Here is a 21,703-nt window from a genome sequence, read left to right as displayed (position 1 = left end):
CAGAACATACATTTATCCCACTGTGTCTTTTTCCTCCTGGGGTTTGTTTGGCCTCTCTTGAAGGACCTTGTGTAGGATTTTTGTTTTGGGACCAACAGATCCAGATACCATTCAGAATGAAAGCTGTTCTGATCTTTTATTTTATTTCAACCTGTTTCTTGTGAGGCAGCAGCAAACATTTCAAAATGGCTTTTACCTGTTCCTCACCACAAAGTAAATAGTCTCGGGCAAGGATGAGATCTCTCATTTTATATATTCTTTTCAGCTTCCTGCCTTGTAAAGGAATACTAGAGAAGCGATGAAAACTGTGTTTTCATCCAGCTGTGCACAGTATATGCAAATAATGCTGATGCTTTTACAAAGTATTGCTCAAATTTTAGGTGCATTACAGAAAACTGGAAAAAAATTCTCCAGGGAATATTGCAGACTGACACATGCTAATAATCTTCTTAGACTAAATGAACTGTGAGGTTGTGTTCAGTTCTCTTTCATTAACAGAAGATGAATTGACTGAATTATAGCTGAAATAGTTTGCAATTAGACTTCCAGAAAACCATATGATTTTAAACATAAGCATGTGAGGCTAAGGGCTGCGTTACACAAAGATATTGGAGAATTACCAACACTGGTGATTTTTAAAAGCAAGGAAGGTAAATTCTTTTGGAAGGTATGGAATGTCTCGATATAGGGGAGTAGACTCTATCTCTTTTGGGAATTCTGTTGTCCCTTCCAGCACTAATTTTTTTGATTTATTTGTATAAAAGTTTTCTTGATGGTGAGCCAGAAATTCTGCGTGTAAATTTTGCTCCTGGGACTATGTTCCAGCTGCAGGATGCTGAGTTTATGCTCCTGTCAAAACACTTAAATTTCTAGAGTAACTTTTGAACTAAGAGAATCTAACCAATGGAGTCATTAGCTTTTCCTCACTTCATTTAACCAGTATCTCTATTTAACTATTTTTCAACCCCAGTAAAAATAGTATGCCTCTTAAAAAATCCATATTGATACTTATTTCCACATTTACCAATATATAAACGTATTTGGGGTGAGGAGTTAGATTTTTATATTTTCTTTGATATTTTCTGAGCTAAAAGTTCAAATTTCTTCATTTCCCTTCAACTTATTTACTAACTTAAAAACTTCATAAGCAGTCTGAAATATTGAAAAGACCTGTGTTTCAGTTACATCTGTGAGTTTCTAACATTGCTTTTTGATACAGCCCTAAATAAATGCAGCCTTTTATTTGGTAATTTAGTTTAATAGAAGTGTAGAAGCATTTATGTTTCTAAATGTTATTTTAAAAAAGCAAGTTTAAAATATTGTTTTAGGGCTTCCCTGGTGGCACAGTGGTTGGGAGTCCGCCTGCCGATGCAGGGGACACGGGTTCGTGCCCCGGTCCGGGAGGATCCCACGTGCCGCGGAGCGGCTGGGCCCGTGAGCCATGGCCGCTGAGCCTGCGCGTCCGGAGCCTGTGCTCCGCGACGGGAGAGGCCACAGAGGTGAGAGGCCCGCGTACCGCAAAAAAAAAAAAAAAAAAAAAAAAAAAAATTGTTTTAAATTTCATTCTTTAAATAAAAAGAATACCCCTATATATGATGTATATGCATAGCAAATTTTAACAAACACTTGGAAGTGTTATTAATGACTACTATTTGGGTTATGTGAATACAGTCTCGCGAAGGGAATAGGAAAGAAAGAATGTTTACTTAACATTAAATACACATTTATACTGTATTTTATCAGTACCATGAGTAAGTATTCAGTTTATAATTTTTATGAACTTTTTTTTTTGTTTTTGCTATAAAACACGACGAACTTTAGTCACCATTATGGAAGCAACTAATTTGCAGTAGTTTATAAGAGTCCTTTCCTACCAACTGCAAGCAGAGAAAAAGAAAAATTGTTGGAGCATTTGTTTCTCCTTCCTTTACTTTAGGAATATGAATTTTCTAAAAGCAGAATCAAGTCACAGCCATATTTCAAAATCCTTTCTAAATAAGGCATATCAGTAAAACTATTCTATTCCAGCAACTTTTCCTCTCTCATAATTTTCTTTCAAAAGAGTTAGCATACAGTACTAACCATGGTGAATGAACAAACCCCTTAGTTATGTTTGTTTATTAAAATTCAGGGCAGAGACAAAGGCAGATGTCAGCTCTGAACTTGATGTACATGCCACATTGGAAAGCAGTTCTGTGTAGTTACTGCTGTCCACCTTTCCTCCAGATCTGCATGTAACTGTTGAACCTAAGAATGGGGAATATCTCTTCTCCCCATCTGTCATTGAGGTGGGCTGGAGGGGAGGATTTGGGTTCTGAGTAGTTGTCAGATAAAATAAGGTGATGATTGGCCTCAGAGAGGGCTGAATATGCTTCAATCTTGTTCAAATTTTAGCTGCAATGACTTCTTTATTGCAGTAGTAGGGAAGAGGCCACGGAAATCTTGCGATATAACTTATTACCGCTCCTTAGAACTGACTTCCACCTAGACTCCTGGCCCTCATTATAGCTTTGTAACTAAATCCAGTCACATTTTCCTTCACTACAAAGGCCCTTCCTCTTAGTTTGGCCCTGGTTCCCAAATATACCACTCTACTCAGTTTCACTCCTCTAACAAGAATGTGAAACTTACTCTGCTTTAGTCATCACTATAAATGTTGGGGGGTTGTGTCTTGGCTTTAATGCATTATACCAAGGTTGCCTCCTTCCACCATCTTATCACATGAGACTGGAAGATTTAAATGAAAGTTGAAAACTTCATACTAGTTTCAAGATTGAATACTTGATTATCTAATCTGCCTTTAGAAAATAAATGTCCATCGACAGATGAATGGATAAAGAAGATGTGGTACATACATACCATGGAATATTACTCAGCCATAAAAAGGAATGAAATTGGGTCATCTGCAGAGAAGTGGATGGACTTAGAGTCTATCATACAGAGTGAAGTAAGTCAGAAAGAGAAAAACAAATATATGTTAATGTATATATGTGGAATCTAGAAAAATGGTACAGATGGACCTATTTTCAGGGCAGGAATAGAGATGTAGACATAGAGAACAGACATGTGGACATTGGGAGAAGGGGGGGATGGGATGAATTGTGAGATTAGGATTGACATATATACACTACCATGTGTAAAATAGCTAGCTAGTGGGAACCGGCTGTATAGCACAGGGAGCTCAGCTTGGTGCTCTGTGATGGCCTAGAGTGGGATTGGGGGTGGTGGGAGGGAGGTCCAAGAGGGGGGGATATATGTATACGTATAGCTGATTCCCTTCATTGTACAGCAGAAACGAACACAACATTGTAAAGCAACTATACTCCAATTAAAAAAAAAAAGAATAGAAATGAAAAGAAAAAACTAGCCTCACAAGAAATTTAAGCTGTTAATTGAGAAAACATCTTAAAAAAATTTCTGGTTTATGCATGGCATCGTATATATGTTTGTATATGAACAAATCATTTTCCTTTTTCTCAAAACCATAAATTACTATTCCTGTGTTTTGAAGACAGAATGATGTCACTATGTTAAACCAATCTTCAGCTTGAGTACTGGATTAAAAAAGCCTTTTTTTCCCATCTTGCATCGAGACCCATTTCCTTCCAAGAACACAATATTTTTTTGCCCTGCAGCTTGCAGGATCTTAGTTCCCAGATGAAGGATTGAACCTGGACTCCCCAGCAGTGAAAGCTCAAAGTCCTAACCACTGGACCACCAGGAAATTCCTACAAGAACACAAATTTCTAACAAAGTAATTTCTATATAAAAGACCCTTTAAAATAATAACTACATTAGTTTAACAGGCATAGTCAGGATTCTGACAGTTTATTTATAAAATACACGAATGTATAAATAAAAATAGGCAGAATATAGTCTTGAACATAGCTTTAAAATATGGATAGATATGGTAACAGTTCCACCTTTGAAGGCTGAGACCAAGTAGGATATCTCTTTCCAGTTGCGATTCACCTATGATTGGCTATCATTTAACTGATTCAGTGTAGCTATATAGAAAGAAAAAATACATTCATCAAAGGAAAGTAGGGTATTGCAGGTTTAAAACGCATGCAAGGAATATAACAGAAATATTCTAGTCTTTGTTTTGTTGAAAAACACACAACAATAGATATATAAACCAACCAAAAAGTGTTCATTTGGGATTTGGCAGGATTAGTGGTATGTTAATCAATGAACTCTTCCAAGGTGGAGAGTAATATAGTCAAGTGCTAAGGATTTAAAGAGTTTGGAAAAGTGTTGCAGCGAAATAAATTTGCACTCCTCCATTTTTTTTCAATCTCTATTGTAACTGAACTTTTTTACTGTTATAATAACCTCCTCATTGACCTTATCGTTTCAGTCTTGCCAGGCTATCTTTCATTCTCCAGATCTTTTTAAAAGATCACCTTGCTTTATTAAAGGCTTCTTATTGCATGTAGAATAAACCCAACACTTTTACCATAGGCTGCAACCCTAAAAGGAACTGTACCTACTTATCCCTCCAGTCTTATTGTTGTGCCTCCCTTCCCTTGCCTCCTATGCTGTAGAAATAGCTGCCTGGTAACTGTTTTAATTAACGAATCAATCAATTAATTAATTGAGATATAATTAATATCTAACTTTATATTAGTTTCAGATAATATATTAGTTTCAAGATAATGATTTGATATTTGTATAAATTGCAAAATGATCACTACAGTAAGTCTAGTTAACGCCTGTCATCATATATAGTAACAAATTTTTTTTCCTTGTAATGAGCACTTCTAAAGAGCTATTCTCTTAGCAACTTTCAAATATGCAATATAGTATTATTAACTATAGTCACCATGCTGTAATTACATCCCCAGAACTTAATGGTCTTATAACTGGAAATGTGTACGGTTTGACCCCCTTCATCCATTTCTCCCACCCTCCACACCCTGCCTCTGGCAACCACCAATCTGTTGTCTATATCTATGAGCTCAATAAAAAAATATTCCACATATAAGTGAGATCATATAGTATTTGTCCTTCTCCTTCTGACTTATTTTACTTAGCATAATACCCTCAAGATCCATTCATGTTGTGAAAAATGGCAAAATTTCCTTCTTTTTATGGTTGAATAATATTCCATGTTCATATATCTTTTTGAAGGAGTGTGTTCATTTTCTTCAGATAAATACCAAGAATGGAATTGCTAGATCATATGGTAGTTCTATTTTAATTTTTTGAGAACTGCCGAACTGTTTTCCATAGTGGCTGCACAAATTTACATTCCCATGAACAGTGCACAAGGGTTCCCTTTTCTTCACATTTTTGCCAACACTTTTTATTTTTTGTCTTTTTGATAATAGCTATTCTAACAGGTGGGAAGTGATATCTCATTGTGGTTTTGATTTGCATTTTCCTGATGACTAGTGATGTTGAGCACCTTTTCATGTGCATGTTAGCCATCGGTATGTCTTCTTTAGAAAAATGTCTATTCGATCCTCTGCCCATTTTTTAATCGATTGTTTTGTTCTTGTTTTTTGTTTTTTACTTTTGAGTAGAATAAGTTATTTATATATTTTGGATATTAACCCTTATCAGATATATGATTTGCAAATATTTTCTCCCATTCGGTAGGTTGTCTTTGCATTTTAGGGATGGTTTCCTTTGCTGTGGAGAATCTTTTTAGTTTGATGTAGTCCCACTTATTTATTTTTGCTTTTGCTGTCAATCCACGAAATATCACCAACACTGGTATCAGGAAGCATACGGCTTATGTTTTATTCTAAGAGTTTTATGATTTCAGGTCTTACATTCAAGTCTTCAATCCATTTAGAGTTAATTTTTGTGTATAATATAAGACAGTGGTCCAGTTTCATACTTTTGCATGTGGCTGTCCAGTTTTCCCAACACTATTTATTGAAGAAATTGTCCTTTCCCCATTGCATATTCTTGGCTCCTTTGTCATAAATTAATTGACCACATATGTGTGGGTTTTTTATTGGGCTCTCTATTTTGTTCCATTGATCTATGTATCTGTTTTTATGCATATAACTTACTCTTTTGATTACTATAACTTTGTAATACAATATATTTTTAAATAAAGGAGAATGATGACTCTAGCTTTGTTCTTTCTCAAGATTGCTTTGGTTATTTGAAGTCTTTTGTGGTTCCATACCAATTTTAGAATTGTTTTTTCTATTTCTGTGGAAAATCCTCTTGAAATTTTGATAGAAATTTCATTGAACACATATACTGCTTTGGATAGTATGTACATTTTAACAATATTAAGTCTTCCAACTCATAAGCATGGAATAGCTTTCCAGTTATTTGTGTCTTCTTCAATTTCTTTCATCAACATCTTACAATTTTCAGTTTACAGGTCTTTAAACTCCTTGGTTAAAGTTTTTCCTAGGTTCTTATTCTTTTGGTATAATTGTAAATGGGATTGTTTTCTTAATTTCTCTTTCTGATAGTTTGTTATTAGTGTCTAGAAAGAAAACAGATTTCTTTATATTGATTTTGCATCTGGTTATCGTTTTAAAACCGCTGCTAATTCTGCCTTAGGTTCTTTATGTTAGCTTTCCTGCTACCTGGATTCTAATCTGCAAAAACTCTGCATAGCTGGCATTTTATTTAAGTTTCAGCTTAGATGTCATCTTCTCAGGGAGGCCTACTTTCATCCTCAGACTAACATAGTCCCCCAGCCTCATTCCGTTTCTATCATAATACCTTGTTTTTATTCTTCAAATTATTATCTGAACTGTTCTTTGCATCATGATTCTGTGTGATTCACTATTCATTGCCTGTCTTCTACAACTAGAACGTAAGAGTGAGTGTAAGCTCTGGGAGGGCAGGACCTCTTCTCTGCCGCATGTACCATGTCTCCAACATGCCTGACACATATCAAGTGCTCAGTACTTGCTGAATAAATGAAGCTCCACAATGACTCAATATTCCTGCCAAAGGCAGTTTTTCACCATATTTATACTCCATTAATTAAATATTTTCTAAAACATGGGATTCTGAGAAGAAAAGCAATGCATGGTTGTGCTCTCCAGCTGTTCATGATTTTAAATGGATAAAACAAATACCTACAGATATGAAGAAATGATTTAAGAAAAGGAGATAGAATATTCCTTATAGAAAATAAAAAATATATATCTCAAAGCATCAAGTTGTACACTTTAAATATACAATTTATTTGTTAATTATACCTCATGAAAGATGGAGGGAAAAAGGAGATTCAACTTTGTATTAGGGTCTAGTAAAAATCAACAAAAATTTATGTGTTAATTGATATGCACTAAAGAAGCAAAATTTGCAGCAAAGTACAAGAGAAGACGCTTAAGTAGAATAGAAAGATTGGGGAACTGTCATGATCCTCGGGTCAAGCAATCCTTAAGTGTGTGTCTGAGGATGAATTGTTAGGAATACCTAAAAATTTAAGCTAAAGTATCAGGTACATTTGGATTAAACAAAAAATTCCAGCATTTAGGGTAGAAAGAAAGAGTCCTCTTATGGATTAATATATAAATGCAAGTTATGGTATTAAAATATCTGTATATTTAAAAATTTCATTATTAGTGGGAAGTATTCTATATGAAAATGGTCATTAATTGTGTTTTTTGGTTGTCTATTTAAGTTTATTCTTAATATTTGCTTATGCAGTAACTCTCAAGTGACTAGATGAACAGATTAATATTTTTCTTTGGCATGCAGTAATAATAAATAATGTTTTATTATTGAATAAATAATAATTCATTATTACTAAATGAGTAAGAAATGAATCAAAGAACAGCATAAGTGAGACAATACTGGTAGAAGACAAGACTGAGAGTAAGCTGGAATTCAAAAGTTCAGACAGAAGCCATCTGAGGATGTAGCAGTAGGTTTGTCTTGAATTATACTCATTGAGAAAACAGGGGACTACTACGTCATTCACATTGTCTGCACACAGTGTTAGAACAAAGTGGAATAAAGTTAATGTCTTAAAGGAAGAGAAATCTTTCATTTTCCTGACTGCAAAACTGTATCCATAACTCTAACAGGACATCTTACAACTTGAAACATATGGCCAACAAGTGCTGGCATATTGCTGAAAGTAATCTGACTGAGCAGGCAACTTTCACCTTTCTAATGAAAGTAACCATAACTCCTGGAGTTGATGTAATTTTGGATTTAGGGGCCAATCTCAATCATACTTGGACATCTTGCTGCTTTTCCAAAAGCACTATGCAAATTGTGCAGTACTCTTTGTTCGGATGTTTTATTCTAATTGTCCTCAAATTGAACATAGCTTAATGTTACTTTTCTTTTTGCCTGCAAGTGATACATTCATATAGGCTTATTCAGGAAAAAAATTGTGGAAGTTTATTACCTTGAAATCCCAGTTCACTTTGAGAGGAAGTAGAGAGGGCATTGATGATGTATGTAGTCTGTGAGTAATGCATATTAGGAAGATATTATAGAATTGTAAGTCATACCTGGGAAGTCTAATAGTCATTTGTGAGTAGAAAAATAAAATAATATTACTTTTTTGGTACACATTTTTTCATATGGTAGGTGAATATTTCATTTTTAAGGATTTATGAAAAAATTTAGAATTAAAATTTACTCAAAAATTGATAACTCTAAGGAATTTTTTTAGTATTACAAAGAAACAGGGCAAGCAAGCTGCCTTGAAAAATGTAGGACTTGGACAACTCATTGACATCTGCAGACTTATCGCCCTCTTATTTTTGTTGTTCTTAATTATTTTCTATTAAACTGTCTATTAAATTTCTATTTAATAGCTATCTATGAAAACATCAAGAAATATTTAGTGGCACATTTTCATCACGTTTTCTTAATTATCTGAGATCGAAGGTTGTGTTGCTCTAGACTTTCATTAACAGCATGTACAATATAAAAATATCTTTATACTTTTTAAAAATTGCATGTGTCATAGCTTTTAAGACCAATTGCCTTGATGGAGCACCCAGAATGAAAGGTGGAAATAATGTTCAGTGCACTGGAAGCCTGAAAGTGTCAAGACTGTTAAAAGGTGGCATTAAAGAAGAAGGAAATGGGATTGCTGTCTTATGAAAGCTCAGATCCAACTAGGAAAGGCAGTTTTGGGGAATTTCAAGTTAAAAACATAAGGTGAGAAACAGTAACAAGTTATAAAAATTCAACATTAGCATAAAAATCTGAGTTTGGGATAATGAAAGATCTGGTGTGGGTAGCAGATTGCGGGAGCCTGGGACATATTTAAGAGAATATTTTGAACAAAGTGTGCAGGTTTTAACAAGTTGCATTTTTTCAACATATAAGACAGCTAGTAAACTAGTACTAAAAGAAATCTATAAATATCTTAATACATATGCTCTTAAGATATTGATATCTCTGGGATAAATGAACGATTACTTCTAGTTTTAAATAAACAGGGGAGAGCTATCCTGCAGGAGCTGGCATCACAGAGGGGGCACAGCTCAGAAGGAGCTCTTCTGAATCAAAGAAGGCCATAATTTGGCCTCCCTGCCTCCCATCCTCCAGTCACCCAACCATCCTTCAGTTGGCTACATTTCCTAGAAGCCAGAGGAAAAAGAGCTGAAGATAGAGTAGAGCATACCATAGCTCTGAGAATAAACAAGCAAGTAACTGGCCGATGTTATTTTTTGTATTCGTTTTCTATTACTGCTGTAACAAATTACCATAAATTTAGTGGCTTAAAATATCATACAGGCATACCTCAGAAATATTGTGGGTTCACTTCCAGAATATCGAAATAAAGTGAGTTACAGGAATTTTTTGATTTCCCAGTGAATATGAAAGTTATGTATACTGTATACATACTCACTATACTGTAGTCTATTGAGTATGTAATAGCATTAAGTCTAAAAAAACCCATAGCTACCTTAATTAAAAAATACTTCGTTACTAAATAATGCTAACCATCTTCTGAGCCTTCAGCGAGTTACAATCTTTCTGCTGGTGGAGGGTTTGAAATATAGTAAGAATTACCAAAATGTGACACAGAGAACAAAGTGAGCAAATGCTGTTGGAGAAATGGGGCTGACAGACTTGCTCAATGCTGGGTTGCCACAAACCTTCAATTTGTATAAAACAGAATATCTGCAAAGTGCAATAAATTGAAGTACTGTAAAATGAGGTATACCTGTAACTCTATTAGCTTACAGTTCAGTAGTCAGAATCTGAAATGAGTCTTATGGGGCTAAAATTAAGGTGCCTGCAGAGGTGAGTTCTCCTGGAGGCTTTAGAGGAAAATATATTCCTTGTCTTGTCCAGCTTCTAGAAGCCATCTACATTCATTGGCTCATGACAGCATCACTCTGACCTCTGATTCCATCCTCATATCTCCTTTTCTAAAACTCTGACCCTCTTGCCTCCCTGTTATAAGAACTCTTGTGATTATTGGGCCTACTTGGGTAATCCAGGATGCTCTCCTTTTTTCAAGGACCTTAACAATCACTGCTGAAAAGTCCTTCTTGACATGTAAGGTAATATGTTCATAGGTTCAAGGTATTAGAACTTTGTGATATCCTTGGGGTGGGGGGACAGTGCATATTCTGCCTACCATACCTCTTTTCTCAATTTTATAGGTTTTTTTCCCCCGTGTTTACCTATTATTGAGTCATTATATTGTAAGAAATAAGGTGTGAACAGATTAATATTTTTCTGATTTTCTGGTATTTAGAAACTTTTGATTTCCAAATATAGGCCATCATTACTTGCTTAGAAGATTTTAAATGTAGAACCTAAGGATAAATAGGTCATCAATATTTATTGAATGAATTCTCTGACATCAACCTGTGATAAATTTCAAAGTAGAGGTTAGAAATATACAAAAACTTAAGTTATAATAATGTGTTAATTTTAGGATATCAAGATATTACCATTAATATATAACATTATACTACCTATTGAAAACTATTACAGAATAATTTAATAACTGAATTTACATGGTAATCATTCAAAACAGTTTTAAAAATGGTCTGTAACTTCAACAGAAATCTCATGTACTAAAGAACTTGGCTTATGCTAAAATATGTGATTATCACATATATTTTTATTAAATGATAAATAAATAATATCATCAGGCTCACTTTTCTCAAGGACTGTAAACCCAAACTCCTTTTATTTAAGATTGATGTGAGAGACTTAGTTTGTGCTATTTTTTTATTTTGTTTCCCCTCCCAACAGTTTTTGGATCTAAACTCTACACTGTTGATTTAAGATCTCCACAGTTAAGACTTACGTTTATGGTTTCAGTGAGTATAGATGAATGCATCTAAGCTGACAAAGCCAAAGGCAGTATTAGAAGTTTTCACATTTCTTTCCATGAATACTTCTAGGAGCAGATTTACCCCCATTTCAAGTATAATTGTAGTGTCAGGATGCAGGGGGGTGGTCTGTGGAGCAAGCAGAGGTCCACGTATATCCAGCAGATGTTATTTCATTCAAGAGCTTCCAGAAAAGCAGAAAGGGTAAGGAAAACACCAGCAATGTTGGATGGGAGAAACTAATGCTACATCATCTGTAACCTGTAACTCAGTTTCTCCACAAAAGGCAGGAAGGATGAATAATGCATCTGTCAACCACTTACTTGAAACTATTTTGTATGATACTATAATGGTGGATAAATGATATCATGCATTTGTCAAAATGCAACCTAAATAGGACACAAAGACTGAATCCTAATGTAGACTATGGATTTTAGCTAATAATAATGTATCAATGTTTGCTAATCAATTGTAGCAAATGTGCCAAACTAATGCATGTTAATAATAATGGAAACTGGGAGGGAGGAGGAATGGTATATTGGAATTCTCTGGGGAAAAAAAGTGCATCGATCTGAGGTCTTGTTAGTTGGAAATAATGTCCTAATCACAGAGTTGACCACTGGACTGACAGATTCTGAATATTACCAAAGGAGTGTGTTTCTAGGTTTTGATTTGGTGGGATATAATCTTGCTATGAAGAATTGTCATGGAGCCTGGTTTCTTGTCTTCGTGGGATATTACTCTCTTTGTTTTTTGCTACTACACTTTGGACACTCTCTTCATAGATTATCTGAAGGAAAATATTTTTATGTCCCTCACTAATCTCTTAAAGCAAGACCATATTCCATGAAATCGAGGCACGCTCTTTTGACTTCCATCTGCTCTCTACCTATGAGGGTATTTTACTAAAGTATTTGAGATACCTTGAATTTGCCGTTTGTAACCCAATTATTGCCATATATATCCCCCTCTTGTGTCAATTTCTTATGGTAACAGTTTTCAGATTACTTAAATTTGTTTTATCTTGGAGACACTACTAGTTCTCTTTAATTCATTTGTGACTTCTCTGCAAGGAGATGAAGTTTCCAGTGTTGATCAAGAGTAACCAATTCACTGTTAGAAAATATGACTAAATTGCTGAGAGTAGGACATACATCAGTATGTCTAAATATTTGTTAGTCTGTGCTCTCTGGGTTAAATATCCTATAAATGTGAAAAAAAAGTTTTATATAAAAGTTAAATCTGCATTAAGTATGTATATACAACATAAGAAAAACAGACTAAATGTTGTTTCAGTAGGTTTATATCTGTAAATATGACAAAAATTTCTCTTAGGAATTAATTTTTCTTGATTTTTATAGAAAATTAATAGTATATTTATCTAAAATCAAGATTAATAACATCTTTTCTTTAATCCTGTTCATAAATATTTATAATTAGTTTAAAAATTATAAAATTGTAAATACTGCTTAAAATAAAATTCAAAGAAGCACATTGTGAAAAATAAAGATTTCTCTAATAAATCCCCAACTGCCCACTCATACTTCCCAGAGTATTTTCCACATAATAAATTCTAATGTATTTTTCCAGAATTATCTATGCATTTACAGACTTGTATATGTATGTGAGTGTATAATGTATATTTGAGAAAAATATGATGAATTACATACTATATATAAATATATACATATTTGAGCATCACCATATGTAATGCTCCGTCATTCATGTGTACATGAGTATGAATGTGTGATGTGTGTATATACAAGTATGTTTTTGTAGTTCAGGAATATACTTTCCTTTAATTATTGGAATGTACCTCTAATGATAATCACCTGATATAGAAAACAGCTTTGTCTAGAGTCACGTCGCTCATGTCTTGAGAATAGAGGAAAAGTTAATACAAATCACTAAGGTTCAACAATGGATTTCCTGAGCCCATGTCAGTCAGTCTTGGCTTCACAAATTTACTGCAGTCTTGGAGTACCCTGAACAGGATACTTACAACACTTCAAAGTTTACATCTGGCTGTTGGCCAAATTATACAATCTTAGTTTGACTGTCAGTGGAAAATATTCAATTAGACGAATGTACAGTGGAATGAGCTCTCCCTACAGGACTCAAACTCAACAAAACATTGCCATATAATTTCAATATGACTATAGTTCTTATAAAGAAATGCCACTCTGAATGTTAAGTGAAATTAAATAGGCTTTATTTTCTGGCAATAGCCTTATGGATAGATTATAAGCTTCCTTCATTCCAAAGATGTCTTATTTTTATTTCAGAAATCCAGAATTAGAAGGCAGAAAATTGTGGTCTTTAATATCCTCAGGAGAGGCCTCAGTAAGTAAAACTGTTTGTATTTTTTGGCTACATCATTGGCAGCTCAATACTTAGTAATGTACTCCATTTTTCCAAGTAAGAAACCCTTTGCATATCTGTACAGTTTGGAAAGGGAAAGCAGGTTTAAAGACCAGTTCATGAGTATATATTTATAAGTTCTATTAATACCAATCAAAGTTTATTCACCATACAGGCAAAAATGTTAACCATAACCATTTACTTTAGAGCCAGTGACTTTTAAAGGCCTTATGATCACCAGAATATTTTTTATTGCATACTGAGTTCTACTCTATGCAATAAATTAAGCACACAGACACACACACTCACACACACACCCCTCAAGTGATTAACAAGGAGAACTCAATTTTAGTCATTTAGCACAAATGAAAACCATTTGTTAAAAAGGAGAATGCATAAAATGTAGACATCATGGGAAGTGAAAGACTAGCGTTTAGTTGCCTGTATATTGTTTAATTTAGGGATGCTTTGAATTTCAGATATAAAACTTTTGCTGGTAGGATCACAACAGGGAAGGGGAACATGAATGAATCATGAGAGAGGCTCTTGGCTGGATGGGAGAGGTTTTTCCCCCCTATTTGCTTTTGTGTGTGAGATTCTTTTCTTAGGTGTATCTTTTGGCTTTTTCAAGCAGCAATTACATTGCTTGATGTTGTTTTATTGTTGAAACTGCTTGCAGAAATGGCTTGTGCTAACTCTGGATATCAGAAAAGAATGCCAGGAATTGGATACTTTATTCTATTAACAGGTACAAAAGCAATATATGAACTTACTTAATTTTAACATTGGTGTAGAAAAATACAGGACAGCTATATCATCTTATTCTTTTGATGTGATCCTCCTAATTCTGACTTGTCAGAGGTTACTTTAAATGTTGTAGGATACCCAAAATTTTGAATAGTAAGCCTAGCTACCTGCAAAAATTGGGACATAAGCAAATTATTGTCCAAGTTTCTCTTAACCCCACTACACATCTCTTCTTCAGTTCTTTCTTCTTCACTAAGCACTATCCAGTATTCTATTTTCCTGCCCTTTTATAAATGGACTTGTTCTGCATACATTCCTTCTTCTTTCTGAGATTATAAAAGTACTTTAAGTATTGACTGGTTAATTTTGCATAATCCATGTTAGAATGGCAGTGAATATCAGAAGACTGGAGAAAATCATCTCCAGAGAACCATTCTTTTCTCATTTTGTCCCCGGCTGTTGGAAAAATATAGGTGTATGTATACACTTAATTGTAGGATATTAAAATATAAAAATGTATAGAGAGGAAGCCTTCACATTTTTTCAGCTCTGAGTGATAACATCTGTTAACAATTTAATGTCTACACTTTGAGTTTTCTACATGAAAATAATAGAAATGAAATCACACTATATATGTTCTCTGTAATCTTTTCAATTATTTTGAACCATTTTAATATATATAAATCTTCTAAATTCCTTTTAACTACTATGTATATAAAGGCATTTACTTTAATTGCCCAATCTTCTATTAGTAGATATTTAGACTATTTTTACTTTGTCAACAAGCAGCAGCAAAAGCAACAAAACTACTACAATGACCATATATCTCTTTGCACACTTCTCTGAATATTTCTTTAGTTAAAACACCTACAATGTGAATTACTGATTCAAGGAAATATAAAATGCTTATTTTGTAAACCATAATGGAAAAGAATCAGAAAAAGAATAAAGATATATACACATATATATATTTGTATACTTTGCTGTATACCTGAAATGAACACAATATTGTAAATCAACTATACCTCAAAAAGTGCTTATTTTGTTACTTATGATCAATTTTTCCTCCAGAAAATTTTCCCCCTGTTTACACTTCTATGTGCAAAAATTTTTTTCTATGGTCTTTTGGACAAAGGTCTTTTTAGAACCCTTTTGGATATTTGACACTAAGTAGTAAAAGCAGTTTACAAGGGTAAACAAAAAAGGTAAGGCAGATATTTTTGGTTGTGCTCTTTCAACTTCTCTTTTCTATTTGGTACATGTGCAGGGAGGTTTGTCATGTTGAAGACAGTGTCCTCCAGCCAAGAAACTTCAAGGCAACAGTGCTAGGTCTATTTTGGCAATTAAGCTTTGAAAGGTTAAATGATCTTTAGTTTTACACACTGCTAACCATTAAAAAGTCCCTGGGTTTGAGGGTGAAACTCAGCAGAGAAAGCCAAACATAGGACTTGTCAGTATACCAAGTGTTAAACGTATTCTTTGACTATGAATGAATTTTACCCATTCAAGTGTAAACTGTGTAAAATGAAAGATGGCAGCTCTTGGGGAATCTCATTATCAAAGTACATTATATCTATACCAAGAAATCCAGAATGTTCAAAATTGTTTCAATGTTATGAACTGGTGAATTATAGTATTTCTGACTGGACTATATTACTTAGAAATATATTAACATTGAGTATTGTGATTTCATTAATAAAAGAAAAAAAGGAGAGAACATTTTAAGATGAGAAAGTTATATCATTTTCTTCAAGGAAGGAAACTAACAAAATCTTGTTACATAGGATACTTATAATATTCTTTTTTTTTTTTTTCGGTACGCGGGCCTCTTACTGTTGTGGTCTCTCCCGTTGCGGAGCACAGGCTCCGGACGCGCAGGCTCAGCGGCCATGGCTCACGGGCCCAGCCGCTCCGCGGCATGTGGGATCTTCCCGGACCGAGGCACGAACCCGTGTCCCCTGCATCGGCAGGCAGACTCTCAACCACTGCGTCAGCAGGGAAGCCCTTTTCTATTTCTTTTTGTAGGTGATGAGGACTGGAAGTTTTATTAATGGTTTCAAACTTTATTTATTACTTTTGTACTATTTTTTCTCTATGGCATTTCATAATTTTACAAATATTGAAAAATATGCTTCATATCAGAGATTTTGTGTTAAAGTTAAGGATGCAATTTTAATGCAGTTGTATTGCTGTCATTCCTAAGAACTCAGAAATGCCTGAACCATGAATCCTGCCAAATATCTCTCCTTATACTTCATGAGATTCCTACAGAAGCTGCTTAATTAATTAAATTACTTGTTTGGAATCAACTATTCCATAGCTGTGTAATTTCTTAATTCTCTAATGCAGGTTATTGGGGAAAATTTTAAATCATAGCCTTGACGTAGGCCTGAGGGCCAAAATGGGATCTCCTACTCTGCCCCACCTCTACTGCTATCTATAGAAATCTATGAGAGAGACTGAGTCAGAGCTGCCCTAGGAACTAGGCATGTTTCCCCTACAGCCAGGCCATAGTGAGCATAAAGTTCAAGAGGAAACGTGGAGCAGGGCTCTGGTCTTCAAGGCACAGTGGTAAAATGAGTGCCTCAGAGTGCCCAGGTTCTCAGCAATAATACTGATGAAAGTAATGCTTACACAGTGTTTCTCATGCACTCTAAAATACACATGCCGTATAGAGGTAGTTTTCTAAGTTCCTCACATATTGCAACTCATTTAATCCTCATAACAGCCCTGCTGGGTAAGTACATAGAAGAAAACTGAGGTCCAATGAGGGTATCTGCTCCCAAATCATATTACAAGCTTGGATTTAAATATAGACAGTCTGATTCCAAAGCCAATGCTCTTCACCATTTTACTATACTTTTTTGTCCAAGGGAGAATGTGAGGGTGGGACAGATGATGAAGAATTTGGTATAGGCTGACAGAAGGGTATTTAATCTGACATGAGATAATAAGTTTAATCATATCCAAAATTGATTGGGTCCTTATCACATACTCAGTACCTTCATTTAATCCTCACAACAAATGTTTGAGGTATATACTTATTAACCCTATTTTGAAGATGAAAAATCTAAGCAGGAGACTAAGTAACTTGTCCAAGGTCAAAAAGTTGATAACTTGTGAAATTAGGAATCATAGCTATGTTTTCATTCATTATGCTAGATTGCTCTGCTAGGCTATGAGAAGGGGAATGTATTTTTTCCCAATGCTCCCTGATGCCTGTCCTCTCTTAACTCATTAGGATATCCAGAGAGACTATGGTCATCCAGCATGTGGCACCTCCTTTTGGTGGGGAGGAACCGGTAGTCTTTAAAGCGAGTCCTGGGTCCACCTTGGGCTTCTGGTTGAAGCCCACACTCACAAACTACCCAAATGGGTAGTTTTATTGTTCTCAGAAGTTTTTGACATGGATCTTAATAGGACATTAGTTAAAGCAAATTCAAAGAAATTTTGTACATTAGGCTAAAATTTTAACCCATTTGATTTAATATTTCACCTTAAAAACAAAACAAAACTGAGAACTTGCTATCCATCTTGCCCCATCAGAAGATTTGAGAGCCCAGAAAATGAATCCAATTATACTATGTAAGAGGGGCTGTTCACAACATGAACCACACCTCACTATAACATTTTCAGAGAGAAATTATAATACAAATGAAGTTCCCTTCCTGATTGGAGAAATTCAGTTTCAAAGATGTTAAACCCTGAATTCATCCATATATATTAACCCTTTCAGCAATACAAATCTTAATTATATGGTAGTATTAGTAGCTTTAGCCCAAGCCTTCTTCCACTCCTAAGGGGAATTATTCTAACCCCAAACTTTTCCTGTTTTTCACTGTTCCAAAATTCCCATGACTGAATAAGAAACGAAACAGTTCTGCATCAGCTCCACACTTCAAAGCTGGGCTTATTGTGAGCTCTTTCTGGTATCTTCTATCTTCACTTGTGAGTAGAGTACTTCACCTTTGTAGCAGGCAGCTCTTCAAGTGATATTGTCATGATTTCACACAAGCCCAGATGAATGCTCTTATCTGTATTTTTTTCAGCACAAATGGAATCCCCCATTTTTTGCCTTATGCTGTAGGGCCTACTGCTGCTACCTGCTAAGCTAAGGAGGCTTTCTCCTGGTATTCTCACTGGACTAACTAGAGGGCCATTCTTGACAGATCCCTGAATTTAAGGTACTGTTATTGACATTTCTAAACTTATATGTTCTGTGACTTAGGGAACGAAAGGATACATACTTTTTTTGCTGCTCCACAAAGTTGGGCTTCCCTTCAGAGTTTTAATTTGCCAAGCCGTAATATCTTTTATTAGCTATTTCAGAGGCACGAGAAAAACAGTTTACTTCTTTTACTTCTAAAACAAGGGTCCCATTTCCCAAGGCTTCCACTTTTCCCTGGTTTACGCCAATCTGCTTAAAAGTTTTAAGAAGTCCAATCTACTTTTTAACTGTACATATTTCTTTTGTTTTTGATAGAAAGGATACCATATTACTTGTAGAATTTAAAAAAAAGTTTCCGTTTTCTTTGTTTCAGGTTTAGACACTTATTCTCTGAGCATACTCTTCTACATTCTGCCTTGTTGGTTTCTTTGAAAGCCAACAAATCGTAGGTCTCTCCAAAGCATCTGTTACGTTAAACAGACAAAGTAAACAAAACACCTTCTCTTTATCCTCTTCCTGTCTGTGGCATTTACATACAGGAGATAAACTTTTATAATAGTTTTTGACAAATTGTTTCATCTGGCTTCTTCTAATGGGTTTGGTCATTCCTCTGTCTTCACCTTCCCTGAACCTTCACACAGGGCAGAACTGATTCCCCACGTACAATAACGCTATCCCTTTGAAACTACTAAATGGCTTCAGAAGTATTCATCCATGATTTTCTAGCTTTCCCTCTTTCAAATATGTTCATCTCTAATGAAATTTATCCATTCATGAAAAATAAGTTCCCCAATTGCTCCAATTACTAACTCTTTTCTATGCTTTCAGAGAGAGCCTCAAAAGTGTCTTCATCTTGTCTCCCTCTTGGGAAGTCAATTCAGCTTACTTTGGAAAACATTATTATTCTTTTAAATCAACTTGAATCCTGGGCACAAGTTGGATATCTTCACTTTTCTATACTCATCTTTAAAAGGATTTGTAATTGGTATATCACTTTTTCTTTTTCATAACTCTCTAGCTAGGCCTCTAAATCTTAAACTTTCTCCTTAGGAAATTTCTGACTTTTCACAGATCAATAAGTGTGTCTGCCTTCATTTTCCTTTCCCTTTCCCATTTTTCTTATTGAGAATGTTTAACAAATCTCTCTTTTTTTTAAAGTATATTTTAGTCAGTATGAAAACAGAAGAAATGTGAAAGACAGAGATTGTTTGTTTTCCCTCTGTTCTAGGCCAGACCAGCTGCTATCTAAATTGGCTATCTAAATCTGGATTGATCTAAATGGTGCACTTAAATAAACTATGTAGTTTGTACTTAGGAGTGCCTATTAGAAGGGTTAATGCCCACTGGTTTACATCCTGACCTCAGCTTCTAGGAGAGTTTGATCTCCTTTGATTGCTTTCTTCCTTAGAATTGAGTTTGAGTTATTAGAAATAGAAAAGTATCCATATTACCCTCTATATCCTCAAATGTTTTGCTTAGTACTACTCTGCCTCCTTGTCATAAATGAAACTCTGAGTACTAATTTCCCCTGTAGTTCTTTAAGTGAGTGTCTTTTTTTTTTTTTTTTTAATCATATTCCATGAACCTCAGGGCCAAGATTAGGGGTTGGTAGCTCTCTGTTGCTGCTTCCAGGTCATTCTTCCCCTAATTCCCCTGTATTAATTTGCTTCCATAACAAAGTACCACACTGAATGGTTTAAACAACTGAAATTTATGTTCTCACAGTTCTGGAGGCTAGAAGTCCAAGACCAACGGGTCAGCAGAGCTGTTTCTTCTGAGGCCTCTTCTTGATGTATAGATGGCTATCTTCTCCCTATATCTTCACATTGTCTTCCCTCTATGGGCATCTGTGACCTAATTGTCTCTTCTTATAAGGGCACCAGGCATATTTGATTAGGGCCCACCCTAATCATCTCATTCAACCTTAATTGCCTTTTTAAGGAACTTATCTCCAAATATACTAACATTCTAAGGTACTAGGGGTTAGGACTTCAACATATAAATTTGGGGGAGCGTGGTAGCAGTTCAGCCCATGGCACTCTCCTACTCATTCTTGCATCTTTGAAAATCAAGCTTCTATTCCCTCTGTGTTGCTAATAATCTCTGATCTGATCATTCTTTCTTATCTAGAAAAAATGTAAAGATCTTATGTATAAACTTTGCCTTCATCTTGAATAATTTCAAAGCCACATCAATGCATCACTCTCCAAAAATCTGTTTCATGCAGTTATTTGACTTCTTCAGTTTCTCTCTTCCACAGTCACACTTTGGACCCTCCCATTATCCATAACTACTCTATCTCCGAAATCTCTCACTTAAATGTTACTTTGCTCTCTTCCACCTTGCTTATTCTACAGCTGCCATTTTAATTCTTCCTCAGTACAAGAAAACATTTATAACTCTAATATTTCCCAGTATTTAAGGTTTCTTCTTCCTTCATTTTTCTTTTTATCCAAATTAAAATAATGATTAATAATTTCAATTGTACTCTTACAAATACACCAAACACCCTTGTTTCTCATTTTTTAAAAAATCATGTCTGTGTGAAAACTCCCCAGCCATGGATGAACCTAATTATATCTTGTCTATATCCCAACACTGAAAGAGAAAGTCCAGTGGAAAAAACTTCCACTGTAAATGCATGGTATTTATCTCCACATTGCTTGCCAACCTTATTATATTTCTTTGGGCAATTCATTCATTCAACTATTTAAAACTTTTGTTTTCTTCACAAACTCCAACTTCCTTTATTTCCTGCTCCATCCCTAATGTTATATTCCACTTCACAGAGAAAATAGAAGTGCTCATCTCTTTCAGGTCAGAAATACAGTGTATTTGGAACACACTGTGTATCCAACTGCCTATGAGATCTTCTTGTAGGTCTTAAAGGAACCTCAAAAATATGATCTTTCCCCAAACGAAACTGCCCCCTTCCAATGTTGCCTGTCTCAGTGAATGGTAGTTCTAGCCATATAGTATTGTTCAAGACAGAAATCTTGATAATCTCTTTTCTCTCCCTTCTCTTTTACATTTTTCACTAAGCCTTTGTAACTTATGTCTTCTAAATATATTTATCTATTCTTCTCCATATTCTTCACTTCACTATCCTGATGCTTAATACCATTAAATATATCCCCTTAAAGCACTCTCCTATTTATTCCCTTAACAACTCTAA

General features: G+C 34.9%; 1 long non-coding RNA gene across 1 annotated transcript in view; it reads left to right on the top strand.

Moving 5' to 3' along the window:
* The window catches only part of LOC307185183, a 171,137-nt gene that overhangs the window by 11,542 nt on the left and 137,892 nt on the right, over positions 1–21,703 (top strand). The window contains exon 3 of the long non-coding RNA XR_013827902.1: positions 13,538–13,595. This is a non-coding gene — a long non-coding RNA (uncharacterized lncRNA). The remainder of the gene's footprint in view (positions 1–13,537; positions 13,596–21,703) is intronic.

The sequence above is a fragment of the Stenella coeruleoalba genome (assembly GCF_951394435.1).
Source record: "Stenella coeruleoalba genome assembly, chromosome: 4".
Lineage (NCBI taxonomy): Eukaryota > Metazoa > Chordata > Mammalia > Artiodactyla > Delphinidae > Stenella > Stenella coeruleoalba.
Note: the sequence above shows the minus strand (reverse complement) of the source record. Positions and strands in the feature narration are given on the sequence as shown.